At 33.0% G+C, this 16,945-nt stretch overlaps 1 protein-coding gene across 1 annotated transcript in view; it reads right to left on the bottom strand.

Moving 5' to 3' along the window:
- The window catches only part of LOC113494164, an 86,209-nt gene extending 71,954 nt beyond the window's left edge, over nt 1-14,255 (bottom strand). Inside the window, exon 1 of the mRNA XM_026872365.1 lies at nt 13,654-14,255. The gene's annotated coding sequence lies outside the window, so the exon portion shown is untranslated. The remainder of the gene's footprint in view (nt 1-13,653) is intronic.
- Between the last annotated feature and the right edge of the window lie 2,690 nt (nt 14,256-16,945).

Below are 16,945 nucleotides of genomic sequence, written 5' to 3'. Positions count from 1 at the left end.
TTGTATGTTAGAAATCTTGTGTACACGTATTATTATGAAATTATGTTCTATAAATAGGGCAATGTTTTGACTTTAGTAGGGGAAGGTGTATATTTGTGTCTGTGAATAGTAAACTATGTTTTTTTTATACCATGAGATTTATTTGAAAGATTTTATGTCATATTAGGTTAATCCTCTTTCTTTGCGTGTTGTGATTTTAATTTGATATTACATAAACGGATTTGAGTTATTTAAATTAACGTACACTAGCTAAACGTTACTGCACGTACTAATATCTGTAAAAAACGATTTCACAAAAAAATTAGTTAGATTTTTCTATAGACATCATAGCTAAATACTCATCGTTGAAGATAAAATACTGAAAATAATAGAAGCCAAAGACTTTATCTTGTTTAAAGCAATATCATCAGAAAAAGCTAAAAACTTAAAAGAAAAGAAAAAATAAACTAAAATGTCAACTAAACTACACAAGACGAAAAGAAAACTATTATGAATTAATTAGCATAAGAAAATATTCCAACTCATTTTTAACCAAGATATTCTAAATAAACAAAAATAATAATAATAATAAGCGCAACTAAACTCTTCGACCAAAAAACCAACATGAAAAAAAACTAAAAAACCATGAGAAAACTTCAAGTCACCCCTGTCAGCAAAACTGTCATTCAAATAAGTATAGAATACGAGTATAACCTCTTTTGTAGAAAGCCACAGATAAAATATCCCGGTAAGCTGTCACACATTGATAACTTCTATTTGCCGAAGAGTGTGTCGAAACATTTTCACAGGTGAAAATACAAGGTGGAAAAATATTTACAGGATTATAAGGGTAGAGAGATATATTAAAATTTATCGTTCTTATACGGTTTTATAACATAATTTTCGGGTGTTTTATTGATATTATGAAGTAATGGTTGTAATAAAGCTGGTAAGAGATTAAAATTTTTAAACGGGATTAGTAGATTAATTAGACATCGGTAACTATCAAAAAAACAGAAGAGTTTCCTCGACGCTAATGTTGCCACGATTATAAATATTTTTAAAACTGTTGAGACACTTTCACCTATTTAAATGTATTTAATTTTATTGTTTTTTTTTTGTGATTGGTCAGTTTACTTAAAAAAAAAAACGTTAGGGAAAAACATAATTAATCATCTCACTGAGATTTAACAGCCTCTACCAATTCTGAAAACAAAAAAAAATACATCTATCTATACTAATATATAAAGCTAAAAGGAACTACTGGTTCAAATTGAAAAATTATTTTTGTGTTCAACAGATCATTCATTGAGGAAGGTTTTAGGCTATAAACCATCACGCTGCGACTAATAGGAGCGAAGATACAAGGGAAAATGTGGAAAAAGCAGTAACAGTAGATATAAATCATAACTGATATCTTCTAACCGGACGGAGTCGCGGGCAACAGCTAGTAACAGATAAACAAAATCCTATCTACATCAGCAAACATCTCTAAACGTCATCCCAACCCTCGTGTGACGTCACAGCTACCTGTGGCTTCGCGGATGTAGGCAAGGCGTGTAAGTATGTGCCTCAAGACAGATAGTAAATTACTTTCGCCTCGAGCTGATGACGTCAGCTGCAGAGTCACTGCAAATTGGAGTTGAATAAATGATTTATTTTGTGTTTTGTTTTTTTTTAGTGTGAGTAAAGAGTTGTGAATATCTTTTTTTGTTTTGCTGATAATGAATGGTTCGCGTAGTTATAGATTTTCTTGTTTCGACTAATATATTTTACGTAATCATATTGAATTATCATGTTTAGCAGGCTACAATACATTGTTTTTCGTAGTATTAGCGCTTTCCTTAACCAAAACCAAACATCACAAATCAGCAAGCAACATTCCAAATGTGTGTCCAAATAGAGTACCTCTAAATGTTTGGCGGTTATGATCCCAAGAAGTCTATGCTCATTAATGTCTATAGATCGTTTAATTTTCATGCTTTATATACGAACGCATCGAGTCCACCTCAGTGTATAAAGGCAGTTTTAATTTTCAATAAATTTTATCTATAATATGTATGCATTTAGAAATATATATAAGTAAGTTTATCAGTTCTCTAGTTACCATAACACAAGCTCTGCTTAGCTTGGGATCAGATAACCGTGTGTGAGTTGTTCCAGGATATATTATATTAATTTCCACAAACACCAAGACGACTGAAAATACTTATATATTTCTAAATACATACATAATATACATACCAGACACAGAACAAATCATGCAATAATTAGACAAAAGACATTTACATATTCACACACATATAAACACATGCATAATACAGTGCCACTAACCACTAGACCAACAGCCCATCCAAACTTACTTTCACGCATCTGCCTACCGCATCAAACAGCCCGATATTTAACGTCTTAATACACACAAACCGAAACCTCTGACATAACTAACAATAAATCCAATAAACAATGGAATTTTCGCCAAAATATTTTGTAAGTGTACACCCAATCAACAATCATGCAACAATTTAGTAGCATACGTCAAACGTGACGTCATCCGCAATAAAACAGGTATATTTAGCAATCCTATTCGTATTTGAGGTGGTTATAACTGGCGCAATTAAACCACTATTGAAACTGATTTGGCTTTGAGAGAAACAAACGAACGTAATTGCCGACACGTTTTATAAGAAATTGAGGTTTTCTATTCGATTTTTAGTGATTCATAACAAAAAAAAAAAATTTTAAAAGTAAATTGCTGGGGGTACTGGTAATATTGTATGGATAAACGATTTAATCGGTAATGTTGTTCAGTGAGCATCGTCGAAGGAAGAGTTATGTTGTGAATACAAACGGACATACCTAGGTACATAATATTATGTAGTGCAGGTCTCAAATGATTGAATGAAACCTGGTTTACCTGTCATTACTTTTTGACAGCTAAAGCACTCAACCGATTTAATAAAAGAATAGCAGTAAGAGGCTCATCAATGAGAATTATAATAGATATAAAATAGTTTTAAGTAGCTCGCCATTGAGTAACTAAATTCGAAAGGCTTTAGTCATTTCATTAATTGCAGTCGGGCACCCGTATGTTTATTTTTCACATAATGAATGTCTTGTAATGTTTTTCATAATCTATATGATCTGTACTAAATTTATTATAAACCGTTCAGTAGTTTTTGCTTGAAAGTTAATCAAATGTCTATAGGGACGTTTACAATATTACTAGCTGACCCAGCAAACGTTGTTTTGCCGATATTTTTTTTATTTTTAATGCCACATTGTAAAAAAAACCGAATAATTTCGTCCAAAAAATAAAATATATTTTTTTAGTGTGAGCAGCCCTTATCACTTAGGGGTATGAAAAATAGATGTTAGTCGATTCTCAGACCTACTGAATACGATGCATATAAAATTTGGTAAAAATCTGTAAAGCCGTTTCGGAGGAGTAAGGTAACTAACATCGTGACACGGGAATTTTATATATTAGACAAGTCTCCAAACACAATACGTATGTAAGTAATAACGTCTTATACCTTAACAATATAAAAAGGTTTGTTTTCCAAGTTTTCATTTCAATTAGCAAATGTACACACAGCAAAGGCACGGTACAATATCTCTATCTAGCCCACTGGGACTTCCAGACCTAATACCACAATTCTTAAACGCTCTGCACACATAATGTTCCTAGTATACACAATAATTTCCTTGCTAATTAATACTCGCAGTGGGGAAACTGAGACTATTTATAATCAAGACCTATGACTCTATGAAGCTATAATTTTCAGGTTATTCTTGGCGTATACAAACATCAAAGTTCATTTGAGAGATTGTTTGATTGCATATTATGCTAAAATGATCTCTATATACAGGCTGAAAAGGACGTTAGACCGATCCCGAGGTATCTATTCCGAGGACATGATTCTAGACCCCCTGCGTTGGAATTTTTATCCCTGTATACCTGAAAGTAACTGTATATAAAACAAAATTGTTTTCGAATTAGTCGTTCGAGTGTGGACAGATTTTTGACAAGTTTTTATGTTTTTTTGTTTGCTTTTCTTGTTTGTTTGTTTGTCGTTCCGCTTGGATTTTGGCAACTCAATTTTGATGCACTTCCCGATAAGCTAGCAGGCTGAAATTTTCAGGGTAGCTTCAAACCCGATGACTTTGCAATGAGTTGTCAGATTTGTTATCTTCCGGAATCATACTAATAAGATGAAAGGTTGTGAGTACGTTTATGTGTGCCTGCTTATGTTTGTTAAAAAGTGTGGAAATTAAATGTTTGCGGGCAAAGCCACAGACATAAGCTAGTTACAAACTATAAAAGTGTCAGGGAAAATCACGAGACAAATTTTAAACAAAAGAACAGGAATATTGGAAGTTAAAGTTTATTAAAATATAATTTATTTTGTACTTTTATATTAATATAATATTTGTAATAATGTCAGAATAAATACTTCCCACTGCTGGGCATAGGCCTCTTCCCGTATAGGGAAGGTTTCTAGGTTATAGGTATTAATATATTTATTACAATTTGAAGGCTAAACCATAAGACTGTTTTCGATAAATCTTGTTATCGAGTAAGCTTGAAAGCCATGAAGAGTAGTTGGAGTAGTAAGCAACATTTTAAACCATTTGGACGAAACCGCAGAACAAAACTAGTACACAAAAAATCTCAACCGCTGCTCACATAAATTCGTAGAATTAATTATTCCCTTTACGTTTTACATTTTCTTTTGATGATAATGACGAATTTTGCCGTAAAAAGTATAAAATGGCTAATTAGCTTTGTAATTAGCGATATGACGAGGACTCCACAAAGGTTGTACCCCGGGTTTGCCCGTGATTGGGCCAGAATCAGTAATTACACTCTGTGAGTAAATTGAGAATACCCGTGGGATGTTAGGGATGTAACAGTATAATAGGGATGGGAAAATGTATCGATTTTTTTATAAGTTATTCTTGAAGCATAGTTATGAGACAAAGTTGTATAGTATTTAAGTTTTTTGAGGCTGAGATTAAGAAACCCATTAAATTCTTTTTTTTTCAAAACAGTTGTCTGCAAGACCTTTATTAGATTTTCAGAGAAATTGTAAGTCAAAACTTCGAGTCGAAATTGCATGTACACCCGTACGTAATAATACATATGTTTAATATTTTTCTTTTCTTATTTTCAATATTTCTTAATGCTCCTCTTTAGTACAGTTTTTATAAATTATTTTATATGAATGAAAACTACTCATCCATCGATAAAGCTGTGAAGAGAACATCACTAAGAATTAATTTCGTTACAACTACAAAACGTATGCATCACTTTGGTGAGGTGACGCGCGTCCTTTATCTAATTAAATGAGATTAATTATGAAACTACACGCTTTCATAGACGTCTGTTGGTTCTTCACTTATAAAGTTATTGCTGAATTAAGGTTTCTGCTTAAAGGAGGACGAGAAAATCTTCCAAAACGGTCAGAATTTTTCTTTTGCAATTTATTGTTAAAAATAGAATTTATTTTCAATTTAAGCGAACGTTTTTTCCTAAAGTTTTTATTAAAAATTTATAAATTGTGCTAAAAAACTATATTACAATACCTGTTAATCTAAGTTATTTTTTTAATAACTTTTACGCGGCGTATTAATAATTATTTATTTAATAACGTTTTACTCACGCATTTTTATAGAGATAGCCCAATTACTTTCGGACCGAAGGAATCCGTTATTAAATAAATAATCTAAATTACTTTGTGCAATTATAATGTGAAAGGAATAACGTTCAAAATCAACTTCAACTCGAGAACATCTGGATTTAATACGCTACCTTTTTTTTATTCGACACATTAGGATTCTCTGCAAAAACCTTCAATTATTTTAGTCCCTTAAAGGGTTAAAAGGAAAAAAAGGCCATCGTACAAAATGGATTGAGTACATTTATTTATCTTCTAGTAAATCTACTTAAGTGAAATAAAGATTCAATAATGTAAAACACTTAGGACAATTGTAACGGCATCCATTTTAATAAAAAAAAAGAATTCAAATTTGTATTTGGAATTTGTTATGGCCGATTTACATGATTATAGTGTTTAGAAGAAAACTTGAGAGAAAAAGAGAGAGAAGATATACTTTAAAAGCTTCTTATTCTATTACTACATACCTATATACAGGATCAACATATTAATGTATATGTGGCCGAGTGGAATGTTTCACTATATCTGAGAGCGACGTGTGACAGCTACAGGTTTGATCATCGCGTAGTACAAGCATTTGGCGATCCACGAATGCTTGTTCTAAGTCGGGGTGTTTTTTACACGTGATTTGAATGTCTACGGCTACTTTTGCGATACAAAGATTAAATGAGTCGTTTTTTTTCTGAGGCAAAAATGATCGGCTTTCGTTGTTTTTTTTTTTCAGTGGCACCTTTGTTTACCCTATCGACAGAAGGAAGAATTGTAAACGTTCACACGCACGTGCACTAAAATACTAAACTCGCCTCTCAAGTTGTACTAAATCGCTCTACTAAACTCTAAGCGAGATAATCTAAACCAGCCTTAATACACAAAAAGCTGCCCATGTGTACACTCTTGCTAACTAGAAAAAAAAGTTGAGATGTCCTTAGCCTTTCCGTGTGATAATTAAAAATAAACTTATAATTAGGCGTTCAAGTTGTCTGGCTACACAATGGGCATTACGAAATATATTCTGAAAGAAACTTCAATTTTCATTTCAATACGAGTTCAGTAATGACTTCGTCTGCTTTTAAAAGGCTTCTAAAATAGGATTTAGCGGCTCAACAATTCAAATCCAACATTTGATAAAAAGTACTTGAATTACTTATTCAAATTGTAAAATGACTTTGCCCATTGATATCGTATGCGCGTAATCATTAAAAAAAAAGTATAACACAAAAAAATTGTGCAAAGTAAAACCATCCTTCTTTTTGAAACCTACCTTTTTTACAACAGCAAAAACGCGCGGAATATCCAACGTTCCATTTTCAAAAGTTTGCTAGACTTTTTGAAAAGAGGGCTTATTTTTTTATGTTTGTTTTTTAAGGTTTTTTTTTTGTCAAAGAGGCATAGAATCAAAGCGAAAGCGAGCTTACAAATGTTTTTCATCCCTAGAATCGGCTAAAGTTCCAATTTTTCAATCAAATGTCAATCAATTTTTCAGTGCAGTATTGTATATTTGTTGTTTTATTTCCAAATTTAGGTTTAATTACAACAACCATAGGTCTAAAACCCGTTAATACTTTTTATAAACATTTAAATACTTACTATTTACAAACAAAAAGATTATATCGAGCCAATCGTGCGACAGTACTCCAATGCATCTAAGTGACAGTTATACGACAGTTTATTTACGCGTATTTTTCGGGATTGCCCGACTAGTTTCAGACCCAACCGGAGTCGATAATCCTGAGCTGCCACGGACGCAGGCGAGCGAGTCGAACGAGCGAATAGTGAGTACCCGAATCTAAAACTATTACACCATTAAAAAGTAGTTGTGACATTTGAGGTTATTTATTGACATTAACGATTATAGACATGCGTCTTAGCTAGAGAGGCTGATCTAACAAATCTCTCTCCTTGATACTATAAATAAAAACAATTTGTGTATTTCAATTTATCACTCGGAGGACCACTTATTCAATTGTCTGTTCTAACACGTATTTTCTAATAAATATCCATTTGACATAACATCCGTGGAGTTTTCCTTCAATTGTTTTGTGATGTGTAGTAGAGAAATTTACTTATTTTTTAAGAAATGTATCTATGTTTTTTTTTACATGTCTGTAGACTGGTAGAACGAACCGGGCATATTGTGTGTATTGTCTTTTACAGCTTTAACAGTTTTCTAATAATTCATTACTTTAAGCAATCATGTTCCGAAAACTATGTCCCATCAAGTCATGACGTGACTTATTTTTCTGAAACTACCCAAACATCTTCAGGTTTGTAGAGCCAAGTACAAAGTCAAAATCAAACCCATTTTTATTTTGAATAATCCGTTTTCAAGGCACTTTAAATAACGTTACAGTAATGACTCTAGGCGCACTGTACAAAATACCAATCCTATTGAGAAGAACCGGCAAGAAACTAAGTATTCCCAAGTTTAGACCGTACTTATCTTGTCTACCTATCAAGCCCTTTCTATTGAACCCAAAACTGTCCCACCTGTATGAACTGTACAGATAGCAACCACATATTAATCGTCTAATCCTGTTAGTCTAAGTTTCAATCAAAAGGACCCTAATCAGAGGAAAGCAGGGCCCAATCTCTAGAGTCACCTTTATAAGCTCTTGGATATATGGGTTTACCTTGGTTTGGCAGATGCTAAATAGTTTCTAAGTCACTTGAGTTTTTTTTTAAATATGGTTTAAGAATTTTGAGAAAAAATTTAATGAGGAAGGATTTCGATGGTGATTCGAAAGTATATTTTGAAAGTTGCTTTTTTGTAACTTCAGTATCCACAATCAATGATTTTGTTACGTGAAATCTTTTGGAAAATCCGTGTTTGTAGCACCCTGCTATTAGCTCTATTTATCCTATTTTACTGTATGTTTATTCATAATATATCTTTTGAAGTTATCCTTAGATACTTTTAATTTGATTTCAATAATGATGAGCAATGAATTAGTTGACATAGCGCCTAACATAACAATTGAAAAATAATTATCCCTCACGATGATGCTGTTTTAGGTTACCGAATTTTTCGTATTTACAATTTTCACTTCTTCACAATAAACGTCATATTTCATCGTATAACCATCCCCCTTCACACTTATCAACTTTACAAGCGTCCAAAAAGGTTTAGCAAGTCGATATTTTACCGTTTCAACATAAATATGATCGTTCTTACATCGGGGAAGGCTTTCCATTCAACACAGGACACCCATAAAATGTTTCAGGTCGGTGATAAACACGGCATATTACATTTTTTGTTGCAACCTACTTGGTTATTTTATGTGGGTGTCTATTTATAACTAAATTGTTTCAATTAAGTCCTTGACTCTTCGTAAGACGATAGTTCTTTTTTTATCAGTTTAGAGTTTTTTTACTGAACCCTAGAAATGGGAAAGAGGTTATATTTGAATGTCGAAAATGCTGTCATCATGTTTTGTTTTTTTTTTTTGAAATAGATTAAAACTATTTCTATGATAAGAGAAGATAATTATCTTAATTTGTGTCCTGTATTCAAGACATCTTTTTACTTCTTTTCTTTAAACGACTTCCGCAGCAAAGGATTTATTCCCTGTATCACGAGGGTTTCACAAACATTCAAATCATGTGAACAATGACACCCAAATATCGATCTGATAATAAGATTTATAATGAGAACGCTCGCTGAGAAAGGTTCTTTGCATATTATATCCCGTAAATGGATGAAAAAGGGGCTGTCCACGGTTTCAATCTCATTATCACACTAATATTGAAAAGGTGGAGGCTGTGTATCCTGTACTAGCTGTTGCCCGCGACTTCGTCCGCGTGATTAGAAGATATAAATTATGATTTATACCTGCGCTGTTTTTTCCACATTTCCCATTGTATTTTCGCTCCTATTAGTCGCAGCGTGATGGTACTTCCTCGATGAATGGTCTATTCAACACAAAAATATTGTTTCGATTTGAACCAGTAGTTCCTGAGATTAGCGCGTTCAAACATACAAACAAAAAAATCAAACAAACAAACTCTTCAGCTTTATATTTTAGTATAGATTTAGTACATAGGTATATCAGAGTAAGTGACAACAAGCGGGGTTAAGCATATAATTATGTGACAGTCACTATCGTATAGGTAAATTGGAATTCAGCCGATTAATTTCTGACATCGCAATTAGCTGTACAGGGTGTATTTATTTATAGCTATATAGCCATCGTTGCATCATTAGCGATATTATGTTTCTAATTAGTCTGGTAGTTTCCATTAATGATCGTATGTTAATGAGGCATATCTTGGGATGGTACGGGAAGATTATTATTATATTCCACAATTTCCCCACAACGCCATCTAGTCTCAAACTAAGCTGAATTTGTATTATGAATGACAAATACATACAAATCTTACTAACTTTAAAACGTGAATGCTTGGATGCATGGATATTTTTCCTCCTTCACGCAAAAACCACGGAACGGATTTAGACAAAACTTGGAACACAGATTGTTTATAACCAGTATTAACACATAATACTTATCTCTATTTAATGTTCTCGTGGGATCAATTATAAGCGGGCGGGCCCGCGGGCAACAGCTAGCAGGCTTACCCCTAGATACAGAACAAATGATCGTGCTCATCATTAAATTAATTAAATAAAAATAAAAAATACAAACATTTGTCCTGGGAGGGAATCGAACCTAAGAAGTATAGCAGTCAGACGTGGCGGTATCCTCCGGGGACAAAAAAATGAATTGACCTAAAATAAACCATCTTTTCTGGCCACTTGTATTGAGACGTTGCCATTCTTGTCCAAAAAAACCTTTAATTAAAATTGATGAGGTCAATTTTGTATCAAGACAACACAATACTCCGTAGTCGTAGCATTTTTCTTACTTTCACCTAAAAACATAATTACGTTCGCAAAAATAACTTCTTTGCAAAATTACCGAGAAATTCGTGAGTCGTTTTCTACGTACCGAAGATTAATTAAAATTTATTCAAAGATTAGTAGATGTTCAATAAATTGACGGTTTGAATTTCATTATTTTAGTCACGAAGGTATTATACAAAATATCTCTTTACTAAGATTTATGGAAATTAGTTTATAATCTCATTGGATTTATACGGTGTATCTATTTATAGAATAGTTTATTAAGCTCCTACACACTCCAGTCTTAAATCCCGGTTTCTAAATAAGTATTGTATTAATAATAAGTTATACATTTATTAATAAAAAGCACACACATGAGTACAAAACATTTCTTTTTTTATTTTAATTTTGTGATAAATAAATAGTTTTATAAAAGCATTTTAGATATAATATTATTATAGTTTTAGAATAAGCTACTCTCCAACTTCTTTAAGCTGTGCCCAACCGGGTCCATATTGTATCTATATTATAAATGCAACACCTGTATTTAACATATGGAATGCTATAATAAAGAATTCAGAATTGAGAATTAATATTCTAGATGAACACTAGACAAATAACCACAGGTTTCTCATCTGTTTATAATTCATCAATAAAAAAGGTATAAAATAAACTTCTTAAATAGAAAACAGTTCTGGACGAAAGTGTTGGACTGTAAGATCGAAAATTAATTCAAGATTACCTTAAAATGACTACTTGCTTGAGTCATTTCAAATAGCAGTGTTTCTAACATTATATTGTATTTACGGTATGGGTACGACGAGGTTTTTTGGGGTGAATAGAAACAGAGTTTCTATTAAAATGTAAACGTTTAACAAGACAAAATATAAAGGTTTTTTTTTATTCTCAAGCGTTTCTTAAAGTCATTGTGTTTAAGCATTTTTTTGTAAGAAAATTTTCATGCAACCACCTAAAAAAACACTATTTTTTATTCACCCATTGAAACTCTATTCACCCCGTTTTACGGTATTTAATAAAATGCTTTTTTTCTCCGTTCGTCTTCGCTATCGCCAGATCTCTGATATTTTAGCCGGCTTTTGTCTTGTTTATAAAGCCGAAAAAACTATCACGTCCTTTTAATCTAGATACTATATAATATAGTATCCTATGCTAAGACCTGTTGCAATACATTCTATTTTTTAAACCATATCTTCCCATAAGCTACCACGTACAAGACAGTTTGAAGGTCGCATCCATAACTAATCCACTCCTGTTGACTTTTATAGCTCCTGCCGGTCCCATAAAACCTTCATGGCATGGTTACTATACTCCGATAATATTTATAAAGAAATTGGGAGATATCGATTATTAGGGCGCCATAACGAATGGGTAACGATACTCTATCACTAAGGCTTTGCTTCCTGTTCGTCAGTACGTCAAACCGTCAGCCTGCATCTCATGAACCGTGAGATAAACATTTTTTTTTTATTTATGATGAAACAGGCGTCGTATTTCTGTTGCAACAAGTTAAGTTATTAAAATAAAGATTGATATTAAGAAAATATTTGCTTGTATGAATTGAATTCTGTGTTGCTATTCAGACTCGCACTAAACCGGTTTTTTTTTTGTTATTATTTGTCTGTATATACAAAACGGAAAAGAATAGTTGTTGTTTTAGTTTTAAGTAGATATCATCCGATCATTCCATACATTAAAGGGTTGTTTTTATCGTTTATTCTAGCAATAATAAGCAGTAAGCAATTCACATTAGTGTGAATACCTATCCAACTATCCTCGAGAAATAAATTTGAAGGTCTATCAATTTTTTTATTCTACTAAAGCATGGATAGATTGTTACTCTTTGATAGATTTGTTACTCTTTCACGTAAACTCTGAACAGTTTTGGACGAAATTTAGTACGAAGATATTTTATAACCAGAATTAACACATAAGGTTATTTTTTGTCCCGATTCTATGTTCCTGTCTGGGATCTTTTTCGAATAGTAGTGGCGTAAGCCGCAGTTAACATTTCATACCTAACAATCTCTCTTTCTGTGACCTTCACTTAAAGTTAATACGAAAGAACTGTTGCTTTTGTTATTTGCAAGACCTAACTCCAAAACAAAGGTTTCATAAACGAAATATGGTAAAGCAATTAATAATTTGTTTTTGGATAAACAAATAAATAATAATAATATAATTTTAAAACAATTCCGCAACAAAATAAAACTAATGAATAGATACGCGACACGATTTAGTAATTAACACGTTCATGATACTTTAAGCGTGTGTCATCCAGATGATCAAGGCTTAAACGACCGCTTGAGGTTAATTCGAAAAAGTAACATTCATTTTAGAATTGCTTTCTCTATGATTTTACCTGTAGCGCTTCATAACATTGATAAAAGGTGGGTAGGATATAGCAACGCATAGCAAAAAAAATCTGTACATTATGACGTTTCCTAGGTGTTTTAGTAAATTAGTCGCTATTTATTTTAATTTCCTTATGTGATAAGATCAACGATATCGATAAATATTTGAATAATCACAGGACTTTTGAAAACTCCCGTAATATCAGCTTAATTCTACAACTTGTAGAAGCTCAGCAAAAACATTTTACGATTACGATCACATTACGATTACTTTGATTGAGTAAACGCTACACAAGTTGTTGCCCTCAGTTAATGGACCTAAAAACTTGCTCTCCTCCATAATACACAAAGTTCATGTACCCAATAACTTTCTGGAGCAAATTGCCTTTACGCGTCTTCTCAATACGACATAATTTTTAATTCAATTTAAAGAAAAACGATCTTAAAACGTGATTACATCTTTCCTCATGTGTAAATAAGATGAAAATCCAAACTCATAGGTAGACGGACTTATTTTATCCGAAAAAAAAAAACACAATAAAAATAAACCGATCAATAATTATGCATACACCACAAAATAAACGTAATCTTTCAATAAATCACAGATAAACCTAAACAAAGAACAACATTTCAATCCATCAATGTCTTTTAGCGTTTTTTTTAATGTATTTTGTACACCGTTACAATCATCACTTTCTGTTTTATGTTGCTATCTGAAAATCAACAGGTACCTATCTATCGAACGTATAATATCGAAAAAGATAAGAGTATATTAGTCATTACTCACCCGTAAATTAATCCATAAAATGCCAACGTGGACACACAATAAGCACAGTTATTTCACACAATATTATGATTTAACACAGCAATGTTTTGGGAGGTTTGACTCAGCGCGACACGCGTCCTCCCCGCGCGACCGTCCGGGACCAACTGCCGGAGTGGCGACTGGTCGCTGTGGAAAACCAAGGGGATCTCATAGGGAATTATGAAGCGAAAACATGAGAAAATGAATCCTTTTTGGGTTGTTCCCGATATTATGAGCGCCACGTTGAATATCTATTGCGTAATGTTTTACTGTTATAGGCTGGGGAAAATGGTTTTGGGAAGTTAAGTTTTATGTGTAGTTTTTAAAGATGTATTGATAGTTTATGAATGTTTAGTAATTATATGGCTTCTATGCAAGAGTAATTTAGTAATAGGTTTGTGATGTAGTGTCTAGTAATTAATTGTAAAACAGATAATATACCTAATGATTTATTAGGTATTCAAATATGTGTATTGACTGCACGGATAGCCGAGTGGTAAAGGTCTCCAAATCAAATCCTCTGTGCGCGACCTGTTGCGGGTTCGATCCCTGCTTAGTACACGATCCAGTAATGCTTGTTCTGAGCCAGAGTGTCAAGTTGTGCATGTGACTTGTATATTTGTTATTTTTGTTTGAATAGCCAAGCCCCGTACACGAGTACCTATTAAATTCCATATTGCAGATGTGGTTTAAAACAAAACAAAAAGAACAAATATTTTATCTGTATTATATTTCACTAAAGTACCCACGCTTAACAAATAATTATTTATTCATATTATATGCTTGGAATTGTAAGTTGAAGGTATCTTTATATTTTTGACAGTCAACTATTTCCATCTTACAAATTTTAGAAAGGCACTCATAAAATAAATGAGCATTTTGAGTGACTGCTAAGCAGACTTTTATAAACGAAACAATAATTTAAAGGTCAGTTCTATGTAGGTGTTGTAGATACAGAAGGCTAACACTACAAGTTAAAGTGATATTACTTCAGCTGTGGGAAAGAGACACAGCTCTACATTTAATGCGTTGTCTCGCTTCCACACCTACACTTATTACTTTGAGAGGTGGTGGTAGGCGTCTGGTAGGTCTGAAACGTGTGTAGGTTGCAATCCATTCACACCCTGAATACCTCGGCAGAATCGTGTGCCCCAATACTGCTATTTGAAATGGACATTTCCATTCATTTATCATGAATGGAAATTGGATATATATTCGTAGTCTTCACAAAATTTGAAAATTTCGGTACGGTTCGAACCACTCACTGTCAAAACAGTTACTGTTTTGGCAAAATGCTTAGGTACAAATACAGGTTAAGCAAAGCTTTAGGTTAAAAAAACAAAACTTGAATACTTTATGATCAAGTTAAATGAAGAATTGCAAGTCTGTGAAGTACCTAATATAAAGTTAACCTTGCTACGTTATTGCGTAGTGCTACGAATTAATTCGGATTACTACGAATACTACGTTTATGTTAATGTGTATGATCATTTGAAGAAATGTGTGATTCTTGTAGGTTTTCCGTTATTGACAAATAGCTACGGTCCGTCCGCGGTCTTTTTTTGTGATTTTCTTCGATATTTTTATGTAAATATTCTGTAATTCGGGATAAAGGCATATTGAATAAACCGAAATAGCAAGACCTCAGAGCAGATTGTCGTTCTTGAACGGAATGAACACAGTTTTTACGAATTGGCGATTTACCGTACAACGATAACGTAGCATGCTTCCAATTCTATATCTTTTCTAATTCAAAATCTAACCTCCTAATAACGTCACACTATTGTACAAATATCCTTTCGTAAATTCTTATCATGCGCCGCCTAGAACCAGTCCAGCTTCCAAATATTTGACCAAATACAACCTTCACTAGACTATTACACCGGCTCTCTCAACCAGCCCATTAAACGCTACGCTCGGATCATTTCGAGAACGGAAGCAATACCGTTCGAGGTTTATTTTCTATGCCTTTGAGCGAAGAAGGTATTACGTCTCTAGCTAAAGCAAAAGCTCAGCAATTGATTCCAAAAAACCTTGACTACTGCGTCTACTGCTGTCTTTGTAACTTGCTTGACGTTTTACGAAATATGAATTAAATAATAGCAATATAAGCAGGAATAACTCTACAATTTTTGCTATCGCATTGCTTTTGCTCTTCACGTAATACCGCTTTCAGATTGTATTGAAAGTCTATGTAGTTTGTTATAAAGTGTACGTTGTAAGCTTTACAGAGTCAGCGATTGGCTTTCAAGTCGAAGATAGGTAGGTCTTTACCTTCCTTTATCCTAGTAATATTATAAATGCGATTTTTTTTATGTAGGTATGGATGTTTGTTACTCTTTCACGAAAAACCACTGAACGGATTTAGACGAAATTTGGTACAGAGATAGTTTATAACCTGGATTAACATTAAGGATAGTTTTATCCCGATTTCATGTCAGTTCCCGTGGGATCATTTTCGATGTGTAGAGGGCGGCACCGCGGGCGACAGCTAGCTTATTATCTACCTGCTATTATCATCTGCCCATCTCATCTTATGCCTACCCGAATTTCGCCGTTCAAGTCTTAGACACCCTTCGGACATTCCAAAATGAAATAATCACACTAAACTCCATTCAATTTACATTTAAATTCAAAACATACTTTTCCATCTTCAATTGTTACCTACATACATTTTATTCCTGTTTTTTTTCTTACCTTTCTTAACTCTTAATTTAACGAGGTTACAAACGTGCTGTCTTCAAAAGATTTGGGACTCGGGCGGTATCGCGTTGCATCAAAAGGTCGCCTTTCCGAATAACAACCTCTTGGCCGTGTCGAATTAATGAATACCTCCTTGTTTTAAGTAAAACGGACAGTCGGTGGCGAAAGTCAATCTTTTTTAATTATGATGGGTAAAAGTATTTTTTTTTTATAATACGTGCCTTTTAAGAAGAATATTTATGTTTTTGTAAACACTATTTTTCTTCTCCTTATCGTCTATTACAATTGTAAAAGCAGCTTCTCTTTGGTTATCCATAGGACTATCATTTTGGAAAAGCGCGACTTGTCATTATTGTAACATTTTAAAAGTGATTCTTATAAAAACCTTTTTATTTGGATTGTATTGCGTTGGTACTGGGGTTGGTTTTCTTTTTCTGTTAATCAAGTTTTGTCGTTGTCTTTACTTAGAGCCTACCTTATAAGTATGTATTTTTTTATCAAATGTTAGTGCAGAGATTGAAAGGTACAATAACATAAGTTGGTATTAATACTAATAATTACAATATGAATC

Source organism: Trichoplusia ni, chromosome 5, assembly GCF_003590095.1.
Source record: "Trichoplusia ni isolate ovarian cell line Hi5 chromosome 5, tn1, whole genome shotgun sequence".
Taxonomy (NCBI): domain Eukaryota; kingdom Metazoa; phylum Arthropoda; class Insecta; order Lepidoptera; family Noctuidae; genus Trichoplusia; species Trichoplusia ni.
This window is presented reverse-complemented; position numbering and strand designations above follow the sequence as displayed.